We start from the raw sequence: 18,774 nt of genomic DNA on the forward strand, positions 1-18,774 counted from the left end.
AGAGAGAGAAGGTTCCTCCTTCCCTAGATCAAGTCATTCCCCCATCAGACATTATCAGCACCATGTACATGGCCTTCACGACACCCAGCACATTCTGTAACAATACATTTAACTCAAGAATGACTTTCCTTTTTAGCGTCCCTTTCCTGTGATAAATTCTGGAACTCTAAGAATATTACCCAACCTCAAGGCATCAGTCCTTGTAATAGTGGTCAAAAAGTTAGGTCCGCCCGCCCCAGGGCCCGGTCCTCTGCTTTCATTTGTGCTGAATCTGTAGCTGATCCTCTGAATGTAGGTTCAGTAGAAGTTTTTGCACAGACGTTTAGCACAGTAAAGATCCCATATTCTCTCCACCACCACATTAGTGATTTTACTCTCAAGCATTAGGCACTATTAATAGGGAAACTAGATTTGAAAAGATTCATGATTTACAGGTTTACAGTATTCAGATTTACACAGCGGTTTCTTCCAAATTATACTCAGGGGAATAACTCAGTGACTAACTTTGGCACTCTTACCAAGTACAGAGCCTTCCAATTCTAAAGGATTTTGCTGGTGAGTCATTAAGTTAAAAAAGGAAATCCATGTTGGTAATGAATCTTTGTAGAAGTATTCTATGTTCTTTCGAAAACTGATCATTTCTAGATGGCTACTTCAACTAACATCATCAAAAACAATAGATTTCTGTTAGAATATAGAATGATGCTTCTGAGAGATTGTTTCTTTTTTTTTTTTTTTAAAGTTGATACAGGAGATTTATTATGGAGGGTACTTCCAGAGGGCCAGAACTTTCAGTCAATTTATTCTGTTATTTTCATTTTTAAAAAACTATTATAGGGCTTCCCTCGTGGCACAGTGGTTGAGAGTCCACCTGCCGATGCAGGGGACACGGGTTCGTGCCTCAGTCCGGGAAGATTCCACATGCCGCGGAGCGGCTGGGCCCATGAGCCATGGCCACTGAGCCTGCGTGTCTGGAGCCTGTGCTCCGCAACGGGAGAGGCTACAACAGTGAGAGGCCCGCGTACCGCAAAAAAAAAAGACAAGCTATCATAGATCATAAATCTCTGCCAGGTTGAAAATTTTGGTTGCTGTATTTGTGGGGAGAGGGCATGTGGGGACCTAAATGTTATGCAGCTTAGAACTGACTCTACTGGCGTCCCAAAGCTTCAACCATGGTGACTGAAGGTAAGCGAGGATTCCCCAAACCCATCCTCTCGTTCAAGTGCTCTTCACCCACCCTCCACATATCTCCTGACAAAGACCGTATATGCTTCCTCTCCAAGCTGCCACCTTCTCTCTTTTGCTATTGACACTGTTCTAGTTCAGGCCTGTGGACTTTTAGCCGCACTGTTCAGCATGCGGAACTTCCCCAACGAGGGATTGTACCGGCACCTCCTGCATTGGAAGCTCGGAGTCTTAACCACTGGATGGCCAGGGGAGTCCAGGTCTGTGGCTTCATGAGTGATGTTCCTGCCTGCAGTCTCATCTTCACTCCATCTACCTCCTCGTCCATTTCCGTAGCACTACTGGAGTAATTGCCACTCTCTCTCTTAAACAACCCTTCCAAGACTCACCATCCTCATCAGCAGAGGTCCTTAACCCATGGTCCACAGACATTAGGCAGATGTATGGACAAGGGACCAGGAACCCTTTGAAGATGTGCAGACAAATGACGTGAATATGTCCATTTCTTGGGAGAGGGTGTGTAGCCTTCATTACATTCTCAAAAATGTCTGTGGCTCCACAAGAGGGAAGAACCACTAAACTACAGGAGAAAAGCAAATTCTTTGGCAAGTAACGTGATTGTTGAAAGGGTGATGGAGTTGGTGAAAAGATGCTCTAAACACCACAGGCAAAAAGGTATAATTTCCAATCTGGTAAATGTTGTGCATCACAAAACAAGACTTGGGTGGGGAGAGAGATAAATAAGGAGTTTGGGATTAACATATATACATTACTGCATATAAAATAGATAACCAACAAGGACCTACTGTATAGCACAGGGAACTATGCTCAATATTTTGTAATAACCTATAAACGAAAAGAATCTAAAAAAGAATATATATAAAAAATATATAATAGAATATATATGATTATATACATCGATATTTTATGTATATATAATTGAATCACTGTGCTGTACAACTGAAACTAACACAACATTGTAAATCAACTATATTTCAATAAAAAAAAATTAAAAACACAAAAAACGAAACAAGACTTGGCAGCATCCTCCCCAAGGGAAAGCCAAGCTTTCCTTGTCCTTGAGTTCCCATAAAGGCACCCTATGCTGATGCTGCCACCGGACCAATGTCCTTTGAGAAGAGACCATCCCAGCCCCTCTCAGAATGGCCAGTTGTTCTCAGAGGCCAATAGCTCTTCTGTGTTCCTGACAGCTTGTTGGTGCAAACTATGAATTAACTTTCTCATGGTAGGAACGTACCCTGCCCTGGGGATATTTACCTCTGCCTTTTCTCAGGTTGGTATTAGGGATGGGGTGAAGCAGGCTCAGTACATTTCTAAGCAACCACAGTGGGCCCAGGTGGAATCCAAGAACAATCTCCAGTGATATCTGAATCTCACTTTCCCAAACAGGATGAAGCTTCAAGCTTATTGGAAGCTCTATCTCCCAAGGCCCTTCACGATCTGGCTACTGCTCCAGGTCTGCCATGTGTCCTGTGGTCCAAACATACTAAAATATTCTAATCTCCCTGAACCAGCCATGCACTTTTTTTTTTCACATATATATTCATGAATTTGACGTTGATCATGTAATTTTCTAGGTAGCATATATATTTGTTGACCAAAATATGATTTCTTACAGTTGTGAGTGCTTCTAAGTCCCTTATGACCATTGGAGCATTATTTCACTACAGCCATGCACTTTCATGACTCTGCCTCTGACATAACATCAATCATCATCATCACCATCATCATCTCCAACCAAAACTGTGAGGTAGGTCATATTATCCCTAGTTTAAAATGAGGACCCTGAGGCTGGTAGGAGTTAATTTATCTGCCCAAATCTAACAAAGGAAGTGAGTATGACCTAGAATTGCTTCTCTCTTTCCTCTGGTGAATGACATTCCTGACAGCATCAGCTCCCATCACTTCCTTGTAAAGCCTGCTCCAACTTCTCTAGATAGAGTTAGGTGTTCATTCCTCTATGTTTCCACTAAATCTTCAAATATATTTTCACTATATCAGTAACATATGTGTATTATAGAACATTGTGAGATCTAAAAATTATTCCTCAATAGTACATCTATCCAAATACAATCATTGTTACTATTTTTATAACTATTCTCATAGATTTAAAAATATCACTGTAATCGCTATGTATGTATTATTTGGCAGTCTACTTTTGGGGGGCTAGTAGTATTGGCATCAACATTTCCTATGTTACACAGTTTCACAATACCTTTACTTTTTCAGTTAGGATACTTTTGGATCCAAGTTAACAACCAACTCAGATTGTCTTAAACAATAAGGAATGTATGATAATCACTGCTATAGTGGGAACCACAGAAGTAGGGCAGGCTCCAGGCATGCTATAATTTGAGTTTCTACCCTATTTTTCTGTAGTTATCTCATATCTGCAGTTGCTCCCCATTCCCCGCATGGGCTAACATCGTCCTCAGGGCCCCCTCACATCACAGGCTGGGGCAGCCTGCTTCCTTGCTCAGGAGGGGGAGAAATGCTACCCTAATGATGAAATAAAGTTCCACTTTTCAGTCTGATTGGGCCATTTTTAGGTAATGTGCTTTTTCCTGGACGTAGAATTGTTCCTGAGGGAATCTAACTCTAACCTTAAGCTTGAGGTCTTTTCTTTTTTTAAAATTATTTATTTATTTGTTTTGAGCTGCGTTGGGTCTTTGTTTCTGCGTGCTGGCTTTCTCTAGTTGCGGCGAGCGGGGGCTACTCTTCGTTGCGGTGCGCAGGCTTCTCATTGAGGTGGCTTCTCTTGTTGCGGAGCACGGGCTTTAGGTGCACGGGTTTCAGTAGTTGCGGCACATGGACTCAGTAGTTGTGGCTCGCGGGCTCAGTAGCTGTGGCGCACAGGCTTAGTTGCTCTATGGCATGTGGGATCTTCCCAGAGCGGGGATGGAACCCATGTCCCCTACATTGGCAGGCCACCAGGGAAGTCCAAGCTTGGTTCTTGAACCAATCACTGGCCACCCACCAAAGAGGATTATGATCTTTGGTTTATTTGGAATCAGCCTTTGGATCCCAGGATAAAGTCAACTTCCCTTGAGTCATCTGACTGCATAGATGAGGCATGAACACCCAAAGAAAAATTGGGATTCTGTTAGGAAGGACCAAGGAGAGATTGACTGTTACTCTTTTACGTTTATGTTTGCTAATTTGATAGGAGAGAGAGTTCCTCATTGCTATGTTACTTTTCATATCTGTCGTTCCCTTCCTGCCCTCTGCTGTGGCACTTCTGCCTCAGATGGTGGTGGATTCTTTACCCTCTGTGGGCTTCTCATGGATTATGAGCTTCTTAAAGATAAGGAATCTGTAATACTAACACTTGCTTCCTCAGAGCTTAGCGGGTGTTGTATAAATGTCAGTTAAATAAATGATTAAATGAAAGAAAAAAATGAATGAATGCAGTGCAAAATGCATACAATAAGATGGCATTTAGGATTAAGATACAGAATGATGTTATAATGAAGAAGAGACAGAGATTCCTTTTTTCAATGAATATTTATAGAGGTCTTATTCTGAGCTACCTGCTGAGATACCACAGGGAGCAAGACAGACGTGTTTCTGCCTTCATGGAACTTAGATTCTGATGGGAAGAGGAACACTGAAGAAAGGACGGAGTCTGTTTTACAAAGAGAAGTGCAGGGGGGATGGGAGCTATGGAGTTGAGGGCTGTTCTGGGCTTTGTCAAATTTGGAACTGCTTCCCTTCTCTTATCAGAATCAGGTCTGGCTCTAGGTCTTTTGCTTCTAACGAGACAGACAACTCAGGGCACCAGAAGGTAGTAACCAAGCCAAGGCTTTCACTGGTTCTCTGGTCCCTGTGACTCCAGTTTATCACTATTGTTATAAAGGCACTGCTTCTAGAACTCTGACTGAAGGTGGAGCTTTGCACATGCACGGATGGCTCTACAGATGGCAACTGGACAGAGTGGCGTGGAAGGGAGCCAGCAAGGAGGTTTAGCTCACAGACTGCTGATGAGCTACTGCACAAACTAACTGACTACTGTCCTACTGTCGTGTGTGTGTGTGTGTGTGTGTGTGTGCGCGCGCACGCGCGCGCGCGCGTGTGTGTGTGGTGCTGGTGTTCTGGCCCATTTCATTGCTTCTTGAGGGTAGAACTTGTTGGTCTGGGGTAATATCCAATCACAACTCTCTTCTCTTATTTAGGGCACTGAGGGGGCATATTTCTCTCCTTATGACATAACATGAAAAGCAAGCAAGCATGATTTCTAAACCAAAACAGCTTTTAATTGGGGATTTTTAGGTGGTATACACACTCCTCCTTCATTCTGAGAAGGGGAATGCCTTGCTTAAGAGCAACTTACAAAGGTCCCAGCCTGCTTTCTTTGAGCAGGAAACTCCGTGGTTCTGTGCTGGCTTCAGGCCTTGGGAGGTGCTTTCGGCATAGTTCCTCCAGGACAGGAACCTGACCTACTTTGGGAGAGGAGGGATTGCTTTACTGGGGAAATGATATTTCTGTTGAAACCTAAATGGTGAGCATGGTTTTTCCAAAAGAAGGAGAGGGTTAGGGAGGGCAGCATTCCAGGCAAGGAAACAGTTTACGTGGAGGCTTTGAGGCCTTAGGCAAGATCAATCCCAGGGCGTTCAGGGAACTGAAAATTTCATGTGCGTGGCGTGCAGAGTGAGAAGAGGGGTGCTAGGTGAGACTGGAAAGAGAGGCAAGGGTGAGATCTTGTACGGCCTTGCAACTGTGGTGAATTTAGGGTTCAAGCCAGGTCTGGAATTAACAAGGTCAAGGAGGGACTTCCCTGGCAGTCCAGTGGTTAGGACTCAGTGCTTTCACTGCCGTGGGCCCAGGTTCAAGTCTTGGCTGGGGAACTGAGATCCCGCAAGCTGCGTGGCATGGCCAAAAGAAAAAAATATATATATATATATACACATTTTTAAAAATTAAAAAACATTTTTAAAAATTAAGAAAAATAAACCAAAAACCAGGGTTAAGTATTCACTGGGCTAGGCTAGGGTGGAAGGCTATGACCAGAACAGTTTATGTGTGAAATATTTTCTACCCTTAAGATTTCAGTGTGTAATTAATAGACATTACAAAATAGATTAAAGTTTAATTTTCATGCCAAATTAGAAGATTGGCTTTTTAAAAAATAAATTTATTTATTTTATTTATTTATTTTTGGCTGTGTTGGGTCTTTGTTGCTGTGTGTGGGCTTTTCTCTAGTTGCGGCGAGCGGGGGCTACTCTTGGTTGCAGTGCGTGGGCTTCTCATTGCAGTGGCTTCTCTTGTTGCGGAACATGGGCTCTAGGCGCATGGGCTTCAGTAGTTATGGTGCATGGGCTCAGTAGTTGTGGCTTGCGGGTCTAGAGCGCAGGCTCAGTAGTTGTGGTGCACGGGCTTAGTTACTCCGTGGCATGTGGGATCTTCCCAGACCAGGGCTCGAACCCGTGTCCCCTGTATGGCAGGTGGGTTCTTAACCACTGCGCCACCTCGGAAGCCCAAAGATTGGCATTTTTATCCAACATTTTATTGCAAAAATTTTCAAACAAAGAGAAAAATGGAAAGAATCGCCGATATTCTACCATTAATGTTTTGCTCTCTTTGCTTTATCACATATCTGTCCATCTAGGCATTCCCCTCACTGTCCATCAATCCATCTTATTTATTCATTTATTTTTTTGGCTGCGTCAGGTCTTCCTTGTGGCACGTGGGGTCTTTGTTGAGGCATGTGGGATCTTTCGTTGCGGTGCGTGGGCTTCTCTCTATTTGTGGTGTGCGGGTTTTCTCTCTCTAGCTGTGGCGTGCCGGCTCCAGGGCACGTGGGCTCTGTAGTTTGCGGCACGCTGGCTTTCTAATTGAGGCGTGCGGGCTTAGGCTGTCCCACAGCATGTGGGATCTTAGTTCCCCCACCAGGGATTGAACCCTTGTCCCCTGCATTGGAAGGTGGATTCTTTACCACTGGACCACCAGGGAAGTCCCCAGTCCATCTTATTTTTTGATGCATGTTAAAATAGTTGGAGACATCAGTCAACTTCATCCCTGGACACTTCAGTATGCATACCATTATCTAGAGTTTAATATTTGTTCATGGTTCTTTTTGTGTGTGTGGTAAAAGTCATATACAGTGATATGCAAACATCTTAAGTATTCCATTTGATGGGCTTTGATAAATATGTACGTAAAAATTTGAACTTTCAAAAAAGATACAACTTTTACTAAAAATTATTATCATATACTGTTATAAGGCCTTTACATTATACATGAAGTGGTATAATATCAATTCAAGGTAGATTGTGATGAATTAAGGATGTAATTGTAATATTTAGTAATCACTTTAAAAACATTAGCTAAAAAGCCAAAAGAGGAGATAAGCTAGAATAGAGAAAAAAAAAAAAAAATGAAAGAAGAAAACCAAAACAAAAAACTTCAACCCAAAGGAAGACCAAGTAAAAAACAATAGCAAGATGGTAAACTGAAATCTACCTATAACATAAACACACCAAATATAAAAGGACTGAACTCTTCAATTAAAAGATGGAGATTGTCAGCCTGGATAAAAAGCAAGACCCAACTATATGCTGTTTACAAGAGATGCATTTAAATACAGAGACATAGATAGATTTTTTTACCCTCTTTAATTTTTAAACTATTTCTCTATACCATGTAAACACTAAGCATCAGAAAGCTAGTATTTCTATATATGAGGCAAAGTGAATTTAAAGACAAAGAATATTTCCAGGAATAAAGAATGATATTGTAATAACAAAAGGTCAATCAATCAAGAAATCATAACAATCCCAAGTGTGTGATCACCTAATAACAGAGTATCAAAGTATACGAAAACAAAAATTGACAAGAAGGAGTAGATCTGCAGTCATACTTGGAGATTCTAATACTTCTTTTTTGAGAAGAGATGTGATAGAATAAATAGACAAAAATATCAATAAGGATATAGGAGATTTGAATAACATTCTTACCAACTTGACCTAGTTGACATATGTAGATGACCCAACAATTGCAGAGTATACATGCTTTACAAGTGCACATCGGACATTCACCAAGATATATTTTATGCTACTGGGCCGTATGTGAAATGTAAAAAAATACCATTTATGAGAGCATGAAAACATAATACTCAGGAATGAACAAATTTTACAAAAAATGTGCAAAACATCTATATTGAAAAATACTATACAGGGAAATTAAAGATCTAAATAAACGGAATGGAAATTGCTCATGATTAGAAGCCTTCATATTATGATGATGTCAACCCTCCATAAATTGATGTACACAGTCAAAACCATCCCAATCAGAATCATGGCAGGATTAATTAAAAAGAAATTTATAAGCTGACTGTAAAGGTTATGTGAAATTGTAAAGGACAGAGAATAGCTAAAATAGCTTGAAAAAGGACAACGTTTGAGATGTCAAGAATTACTAAAAAGCTACAGTCATCAAGACAGAGTGATATTGATGTAAGTAGGTAAATGGCATAGAATAGAATCCAGAAGCAGACTCACACTTTTGCAGTTAATTAGTTTTCAACAAAGGTGTCAGGGGAATCCAATGGGAAAAATGACAGTCATGTCAACAAATGTGACTGGAATGACTAGACAATGTATGAAAAAATTGTCATTGTATAATCCCATTTGTAGTCTATATGCACGACAAATTAGAAATTTTCACCCTATGCTATCCATGTCCTGGGAAGTAAATTATGCATCTGGACTGCTATACTAGCTTTCTCAAGCCACAGGAATATTATTCATTAAGAAAAACTTGTGGGGGCTTCCCTGGTGGCGCAGTGGTTGAGAGTCCGCCTGCCGATGCAGGGGACATGGGTTCGTGCCCCGGTCCGGGAAGATCCCACATGCCGCGGAGTGGCTGGGCCCGTGAGCCATGGCCGCTGAGCCTGAGCATCCGGAGCCTGTGCTCCGCAACGGGAGAGGCCACAACAGTGAGAGGCCCGCGTACCACAAAAGAAAAAAAGAAAAACTTGTTAAGGGACTGCAATAACATTGAGGACACAAGGGTATCATTCAGAAAATAGTTTGAATTCATTAAATAATGCTTTATTTCCTAGATGATATAATAAAAATGGCCTTCTGTTTTTACAATGAGTTTAGTCCCTCCTTGTATATTGGTAGTAGGAGAAATTTCCAATTTCACTCATGACCAATGATATGTATTTGTGAAACTCCTAGCTGGGTGGAAGGGCAGGTTGCAAAAATGAAATCTCATAAGCCAATAGTGGAAGGCTTCTTTTAGATGCTGGAGGAATCAAATCCTTGATGTACACTGGAGCTGGCATTATTATTGTGACTAACAGAGGTTAATCAAAAGGAGAAGTTCTTGCCCCAACAAACTGAAATGTAAATGTGGTTAAGTTTTGGAAACTTTTCCCTCCTACACTTTGAGTTTTGAGAGGGATTTCTTGAGGATGAAAGATCCGGCTGCTCTGTGGTTGTAACTCCCAGATCCAGGAGGCTCTGTGATTAGATAAGGCTTGGTGTTCCCCAGGGAGTTTCTGCTTCCAAAAGGGCCTATTGATTCTAGAGAATCAAGTTATAGCTGGAGTAGCTGTACAATTTCTTATTCCAATAATCCAGGAAAGTCTCCCAAAACTGGGTCAAAAATGCTCCCACCACGCAAGATAGGTTCTTTCTCCCATACGGTGCTAGAGAGAGGCACCATAAACTCTCTCTACCCCTTTTTTCATTTCTTTTTTTCTATCTCTATAGTGTTTTCTTTTTTATAGTCTTTGCGGGCAATGACACTTCCATTACCATAACGTCACTTGAAGTGTTCAAATTCCAGGAGGGTTGATCAGAATCCATTTCTGTTTAGTTAACTAGCAGACCTGAGGATACATTTTGAACACTGTGACTGTGGTTACTTTCTCAACTCCTCCACGAATTGTACAAATCAGCTCTTAGGAAGGATTACTTTTGCAAGTGGGTCATCTCAATCATTTTGCATTTATTCTCAGTTTGCTATTCCTGGAGCATGTACCAAGGATCAAGCTAAGTGCTTTCCTTACATTATTCAGTATAATCCTTATGACACCCTTTCAAATTGATACTTTTATTTCCCCATTTTACGATTAACTTACTTTAGGACAGAGAGTTGGGTGGCGATAGAGTTGGACCTCAAACACGGATCTGAGTCCAGAAGAACAAGCTCTTACAAACTCCTTCCTCAGCTCAGAGGATGACATAATTCTGATCTTACCGCCAATCCCAGGTACCTGTCTGTAACTCCCTGTGTTTTTACTATCAACTGGTTGCCTAGTTTTGGCAGAAAAATTGTACTAGGCTGCGTGGGGTGAGATAAAGCAAAATACAAGAAATGGCGAGCTTTTAATCTAGTTAAGATCTAGTTAAGCAGTTGTTTTCAACTTAAGACACACACTAGAATCATCTGTGGAACTTTAACAAGTACTGATGACAGAAATTCTGATTTAATTGGTCTAGGGGGAGGCCTGGGCATCAGAATTTTAAAAACTCCTCAGGTGATTCTAAGGTGTAGCCAACATGGACAACGAACTAGTGTGATTTGAAAACACTCATAAAAATAACATCAAAACCACTACAATGTACAAAATGATATGTTCTGAAATGTATTTACCTTACTTCATTCCACAAGGATGTGGCTAAAAAAAATTATTCGGTACAGAATGAATTCCATTGAGGGGCACAGAGTTCCAGGTACTTGTCAAATAGGCCGCCAGATGGGCTAGGACACGTGAGGTCAGCATAGAAATAATTCAGGTACATTTTATTTCTCTGCAAGGCAGTGTTGTCAGATTTTAGGAGAAATAGTTCTTAGAAAACGGTGATTGGTCCAGGTACTGTTTCTAGGTGGTTGATTGGTCCAAAAACTGTTTCCAGGGAGTTGATTGGTCTGGAAGCTGTCTCCAGGCTGTCTAGCCGCTAGATTGCCTTGTCTCCAAGGGTTACTCAAGCTACAAAGTGATAACGGGTCTCAGAAGCTTGTATGGAATGATATTTTTTTTCCCATTACAGAGGCTTATTGAAGAAAATACAAGTATTTGAAGGATGACTCATAGGCACATTGTGCATTTCTTTGCTCCAACTTCCCTAAGGGTTATGAATTGCTCATAAAGGAGAATCTCCCTAAATGGCATTTTCACAAGTAGTGGAGGTGCTAGAGCCATGCCATGAAAAATTTCCAGCCATTAAAAGGGCAGCATTAAACTATTCAGTGCGGTTCAACTGTTGGAATATTTCCTGACTTTTCTTTCTCCTTCTCAAGAGCAGAAGAAACTGTTGTCAGTTTAATAACGGTAGGGAAAAACAGATAGTGTATAAAACGATGATGTAATAACAAAGGAAACTGAGAAAAAGGGTAAAATCACTGCAATTCTATAATCTTAATATTCAACTATTTTCATTTTCGCATACTTTTATTCTAACCCACGACCAATATTATTTGGATGATAACATATGTAAAATTTAAGGTTTGACTATCTAATCATATTTTTTAAATGGTGCTATCCGTTTCTTTTATTTTAGGCTGTGCCTTACAGTACGCAGGACCTTAGTTCCCTGACCAGGGATTGAACCCGTGCCCCTGCAGTGGAAACGCAGTGCCTTAACCACTGGATTGCCAGGGAAGTCCCCAGTTTCTTTATTTTAGAGTGGCTTACCAAGTTCCTCTACAAGTATGATGTCAACATGATTTAGGAGTAAATTAAAAATTTTTAGCTTTAGAGTCAATGAATATTTTTGAGTGGTATACACACATTCTGGACATTTATTTTACATAATTATCTTATTTAAAAATTAACTATAATAAGCATTTACGGAAGGCCACATTGTGACAGGCTCTGTTTTAAGGACAGGAGATATAGCGGGAAGAAAACAAACAAAATTTTCTTACTCTAGTAGGACAACAAGATAGGCGATTTCAACCCTGACCAACACAGAATGCTTCTGTGCTGCATGTGGTTACACATATTAACTCATTTAATTCTCTAAACAATCCTATGGAGTAGGTACTATCAGCAGCTCCATTTTACAGGAAACTAGTGCACAGAGAGGTTAAATAACTTGCCAAAGGTCACACAGTTAGTGAGCATTTGAGCTGGGATTCGTGGCACCACACGCTGCGTGCTCAACTGCTATGTTCTCCTGTCTCTGTAATTAGCTTATTTATACTTATTCGACTGATGCAAGGTATCACAAGTTTTCTTTTTCCTTTCTCAAATATTTTCAATTTTTACTTCAAATATTTAATATTTCTCTGTAAAGGTATTGGATTAGTATGACGGCCAACACTTTCCAATTACAGGACACTTACTGTGTGCCTGGTACTTTACTTACCTGATGAAAATAAGGTGAATGTTTTGTCTGGTGTACTTGCAAAAATTTTCCTTCAAAATAAAATGGCAGGTAGATAATGTCTATAACCTCAAATTAGGAAATGAGCTAATGAAGTAGGGGCCAACCTTCTCTGCACATTAGATTCATCTGAAGAAAATTTTAAACTATATGGACGCTTGGGTCCCACCTCCAGGAATTCTGATTCAATTGGTCTGGAGTGAGTTCAGCTCACTTCGCTAATATGTTAAAGTGGCAAAGTGATAGAATGTTTAAAAGCCAGGCGTTTAAAATCATCATCATTATTAAAAGCACGGCTTTGAATCAGACTGACTTGGATTAAATCCCACATCCACTCATTAGCTGTGTGATCATGGGCAAGTTTGTGCAGGGGAGGAAAAAAATTCTCTATTCTCTTAGCGGCTCCAGCTGGGCCTGAGAATTAAACTAACACAAGAATAACAGGAAAAAAAGTGTACACGTTTTTATCAGATTTTACATGTACATTCACAAGAGAATGACAACCCAAAGATGTGACCAGAGCAGGATGCTTTTATACCTTTTAGACAAAGAAATGATAACTTGTGAAGAAATGACCAGACAAAGGGGTTTGGGCTGGCGCAGTAAGTCGTGGGGAAGCGACTAGGAGATACATGCGGGGAAGTTGTGGAACATAAGGGTTATTTCAATAAGCTTGTTTGTACAGACCAATTGTACATTTCAATGTCGATTCCCCGGCTCTGGGGACAAGGATGTTCTCTTCCTGGTACAGCACGGGCAACTTCCTCCTAGGAAATTTTATGTGCTGTTTTCAGGTAGAAAAGTGTGGATCAGAGAGTCCTTCTCTCACACCTGCTGTTTCTCAAATGCCTTCGGCTCAAAATGATCAACATACCAAAGCAATATATTTTGGGGTGCCACATCCTGAACTCTTTCATTTCTAAATCTCTCTGCACTTCTGTTTCCTCATCTGTAAAGTGGAAGTAAACATTCACCTCGTAGAGCAGTTGTAAGAATTAAAGAGCACATGCGGGAATTCCCTGGCCGTCCAGTGGTTATGACTCTGCGCTTTCACTGTTGGGGGCACCGGCTCGATCCACTGGTTGGGGAGCTAAAGAGAGAGAGAGCGCGAGGGAGTATGTGGATGACCATCATTTTCACAGTCCAGGCACAAAGTGTGTGCCTAATCGGTGGTTCCTCTCATCTGTTCATGCATTAATACCCTCGGCAAATACTTGCCGAGCGCCCACCATGTTCCAGGCGTTGTTCCAGGTGCTGGGGAGGCAGCATTGAATACAACAGACGAGGGGCTTGCCCTCTGAGCACTATTTTGAATTTCTTTTAGCATTAATAAAATGTGCTTAATCTCATGGTCCTTATATTACTCTATCCTGTACTAGGTCATCTGAACTTGGGGTCTCTTCCTTACCTGCCTCAGAGACCTCCCTTCATCAGTGGTCCCTGCTCCTCTCTACTGGCTCTTTGTCGTATTCATTTAAACATAAACACTTTTTTTTCATATTCAAAAAAAAAAAAAAAATCCCCGAATCAGGGATTTTAGGCTTCAAGTTACCCAACAGTTTCTACTTTCGTCCTTGCATTTTGTTGCTTCGCAGGTAAGTATAGATGCTGTCTGCGTGCACAGTCTCCACTCCCCAGGCTGGCTCCATCTGTTCTCGTTCACTCTCCAGAGCACTGTGGTCAGGCTTCTGTCTCCATCACTCTACAGATACTACTCTCAACAAGGTCACTCCCTTCTTAAAACCATTTGATGACTCCAGATTTTCCTCGGGACGAAGTCCAAACTCTTTAAAGTGGCATGCGGTCATTTGTAGCCTTCCCTCCCATCACTCCCTTTTCTGCCTGCACTCCTCTCCCCTGCCTGCTGCCCACTGCCCACACCCACACACACTGTGAGTTCCCACCCCACAGGACTGCTCGGAGTTCCCCAGAAGCATCATACTTCCACCTCTAGGCAGGGATGCTCTGAAGTGGTTTGTACCCGCTTGTGAGAGTTTGGTGTACATTTCTTCCCAATTATGTGTTTGGTGATGCCCTGTTGGTAGCCTAAAGTCGGCCATGGTGGGAGTATTTATATCAAGGAAATGGGCAAATCCTACAAACTAGGGCCTTCTTGCCTACCTCTAGAGAGATGGCTGTTAAATACCTACCACACAGCATTGCTTCTAGGCCTGTGCACATATGTTCTCCCCTCCACCCCAGCTTGGATCAGCTTAAATGTCCCTTCCTTTTGGAAGCTTCTCCTGACTCTTCAAGATTGGGATAGAGGGATTTCCCTGGTGGTCCAGTGGTTAAGACTCTGCGCTCCCAACGCAGGGGGCCTGGGTTCGATCCCTGGTCAGGGAACTAGATCCCACATGCCACAACTAAGACCTTGTGCAGCCAAATAAATAAATATTTAAAAAAAAAAAAAAGATTGGGATAGATACTTTTCTCTGTGATTCTGTGGAAACGTGGGCAGCACCCTTCCCCCATCCCCCTCCCCATGGCATGTATCACACTGACTTTTTCTGTATCCTATACTGACCAAGGGAAGTCTTTGAGGTCAGGGAAGCCTTCAAGGTGTGGTCCTCCAGTCAGCAGCGTGATCATCACTGGGGGAGCTGGTTGGAAATGCAGACTCTCAGGCACACCCCAGACTGATTGAATCAGAAACTGCATTTTAATAAGATCTCCAGGCATTGAGTGCATTTAAATTTAAGGTGCACTGCCTTAGGGGCCATCTCGTCATTTTTCAAATGCAAAAACAAAACATCAGGGGCCTTGTCTTATTCATTGCCATTGTTCTCCACCTGGGATAGTGTTTGGCACGTAGCAAGGTGCCACATCATATTTCGAAATGAAGCAGTACATGAGTAATTGAAATAATTAGCCCTCTCTATCAAACAAGAAGCTTTTTAGGGTTCAAGAATGTGTCTTCATCTTTGCATCCCCTAGATTTCCTCATACACGTCAGCATTCAGTAGAAAATGGAATAGGACGAATGAACTAGGCTTGAGTGCACTTTTGCTGATCCTAAAACTAGGGCCCAATTTAAGATATTCATCCTAGAAGTGAGGCAATGACCTTTAAAGCTATGGGTCTGTAGAATCCAAACCTGGAGTCTTGAAATATGTCACCGGAAACTTAAGATTCTTCCTAGCCATCAACCTGCTGCAATGTTCTACTCTTATTTCCTCACTTCTCCTGATACAGTGATGCCAAGCTTACCCCACCTCCTTCTTTCCTCTTCCCTTAGCTACAGCGTCCACACGCTACTTGCTCAGACTCACACGCACTTTGAACATGAGGTAGAGTAGGAGAGCTGTGCAGTGCAGTGGAAGGCACTTGGCATTTAGTCAGGAGACACTGGCTGTGTTCCTGCCTGTCACACCCTTTCTGGAGCCTTCGTCTTTTCCTCTGCAACGGGGAAAATGGTATCTTCCCTATCTAATTCACCACGTTTTTGTAGGATCAAATGAGTTAACATAGGTGAAAGTGCTTTTATACATTGTAAAGCACTGCATAGAGTAGACGCAAAATCTCTCAGACAAATGGATCTCAAGCACGTGCTATGGTTTAGTAACTCCCTAGCACGTGGACTATGCAAGGAGATAAAAGGATGTTCCAGTATGGAAGGGTATAGAAATCTAGAGGTTATTTATTTGGGGAACAGGATGCCTTACCTGTGTCCAGGCATGTAATTAGATAAAGATTATGGTTTTGCATTGCAAAGACATAAAAATAAAACATTGGCTTCGTACCAGATGTCACCTAGGAAATCTGGGGTGATTCCATCTGAGATGCCAGGTGTGCTATTAATCAGCAATAAAAAACAATTAATCTAAGAAGCAAATGATAAGGACATGTTGGTGGCCGATAACTGGAAAAACAGTTTCATTCCTTAATAGGATCTGATAGTCTCCAACTAATCTAGATGCAAAAAATATAGATCAATACCAAGCAAGTGTTCCTTTTAAATAGGCAGCTACCAGTGAATATTGCAAACTGCAAGCATTGTTCGCCCGTTTCTTAGTGTTGGGACATCCCTTGCAGATGTTAATAATTATCTGCCCACAATAGGAAGGCTCCATGGTGTGTTCTTTCAATCAGCAGCCCGGGTATCCCCTGGGGAGTTGGTCAGAAATGCAGACTCTCGGGGCCACCCCAGTTGAATCAGAACCTGCATTTTAACAAGATCTCCAGGGATTGAGTGTATTTAAATTTAAGGCAGACTGCCTTAGGGACCATCTAATAATTTTTCAAATGGAAAAACAAAAAATCAGGACTTTAAGGGTGATTTTTTCCCCTCAAGGTCTAATAGGCATGGGAGGCAGAGCCTGGATTAGAAAGAAAAGTTTTCCGACTCTGTTGGCGGTTCCAGCATTGCTCACCACCTCACAGCCTGGTTCTTCAGCTTCTGGCTGTGAGGCTTAGGGCAAGTTACTGAACCTCTCTGAGTCTGTTTGCTCATCTATGAAATGGAGATGGTAGCAATGTCTACCTCACAGAGCTGTGAGGTTTAACACAAATTAGAAAATCTCTGAACATTTTGTCCAAGGCATAATTCACATGAAAAGGTTTCTTATTCTCTAATGAAAAGGCAGACAATGTTCCACATAATTTAAACAGTAGAAGTAAATTTTTTATGGCACACAGAAGCAGATTGTTATTTATATCTCTGAAAATCTTCATGCCTTGACAGTAATGTTTGGAAAACAGTTATTTTTCCTTTTAATCTTTCCTATTTTCCAGTGAAGAAGCTTATATAAGCTACCCTGCAGAGGTGCTCTGCTAGTCACTGTAATTTAATCATCTTGAAGGTTAGGCTGACTTCTGTTATTATGAAAGTGGTGAACCCGGGCCAAATTCAACCTTTGGAATAGGCACCCACATATGTAATTAAAGAATCTGACTCACTGACCTACTTTCTTGGCCACCGAAACAGGAAGGACTGCATTTCCTAGTGTTCTGCTCCATCTAGTGGCAAACATGGTACATGGCTCAATTTTCCGTTACAGAGAAATTATTGGGAATTCTACAATAGGTTTTCATGTCTTAAACACAAACACATCCAACTTCTCACTATTGAGGAGAAATGATCCAACATACACATTTTTAATGCTGTTTGTTATACTTGAAACAATAGGCTTAGGATTCTTACAAATGTACCATACTAATGCAAGATGAGAGTGGGGAAACTGGGGGGCGGGGAGGAAGGGTCTGTGAGAACGCTGTATTTTCAGCTCAATTTTCTGTAAACACAAAACAGTTCTAAAAAATAAATCCAATTGATTTAAAAAAAAATAGGCTTAGGATGCTTGTTGCTGCTTGGAAAGTTGGAGAGTTTCCGATTTGGAACAGGAAGACCAGAGTCATCTTTGATGCTTCTGTTGATGAAAAAATTAGTCAATAATCTAAGAAAGAAATAGAAAACCTTATTCGAGTCAACCTGAGGATTATAAGCCAGGAGACAGTCTTTCAGCAAGCTCTGAGGACTGCTCTCCTGTTAGAGGTTAAAGCACAGTTATAGAAGTTTTTGAGACAAAGGGTTATACATCAAAGTGACATCATGAATGTTTAAATAGTCCAACAAGGTAGGCAGCGGCTTATTGTGACCTCTTATAGGATTCAGAAAGGAATGTCATCTCCTAAGGAGTTACCTTGCTGGTGCCAGGAGGAAACTGCTTTTTTTTTTTTTTTTTTGGTGAGGAGGCATTCCTGTGTCTTCTAGTTAATGCATAATGCAGGTGCACAATGCCCACTAAAGGGGAGAGGGAGTGGTTCAAATGGCAGAGAAAATTTTATGTTAAATTTTCCTTTTCTTGTCTTAAAATAATTTTATTTCATCACTTCCCTCATGTGATGTATCCATTATGTCATCAAACACTAAAAAAGTAATTTCTCAAGACATTAGCCAGTGCCAGGGAGGAAGACATTTTCCTCTACCGTTCTAGGTTTTTCTGGCTGGTCTAAGAATTAAATTGGCATGAGACAGATTAACAGGAGACAATCAAACAAAGTTTAATAACAGGTCTACATGGGAGAGACCCAGGAAAACTGAGTAACTCACCAAAATGGCCCAAACCATTAATAAACCTTAACACCATCTTCAGCTAAAGACAAGAGATGTTGAGGGTAGTGGTTTGAGACTTGAGAGGGGAGAAAGGCAATTGACTTGGAGATTAAAAGAAGCAAATATTTGGTAAATAAATGCTCGCCCGGGCCATGGAGAGATAATGGGACACAG

At 41.4% G+C, this 18,774-nt stretch overlaps 1 non-coding gene across 1 annotated transcript; it reads left to right on the forward strand.

Annotated features, from left to right (window-relative positions):
- Nucleotides 1-14,818: 14,818 nt before the first annotated feature.
- Nucleotides 14,819-14,891, forward strand: TRNAG-CCC (transfer RNA glycine (anticodon CCC)). Its single transcript has one exon. It is a non-coding gene; the product is annotated as a tRNA-Gly (tRNA).
- The last annotated feature ends 3,883 nt before the right edge of the window (nt 14,892-18,774 follow it).

The sequence above is a fragment of the Orcinus orca genome, chromosome 12 (genome assembly GCF_937001465.1).
Source record: "Orcinus orca chromosome 12, mOrcOrc1.1, whole genome shotgun sequence".
In the NCBI taxonomy this organism is placed as follows: Eukaryota; Metazoa; Chordata; class Mammalia; order Artiodactyla; family Delphinidae; genus Orcinus; species Orcinus orca.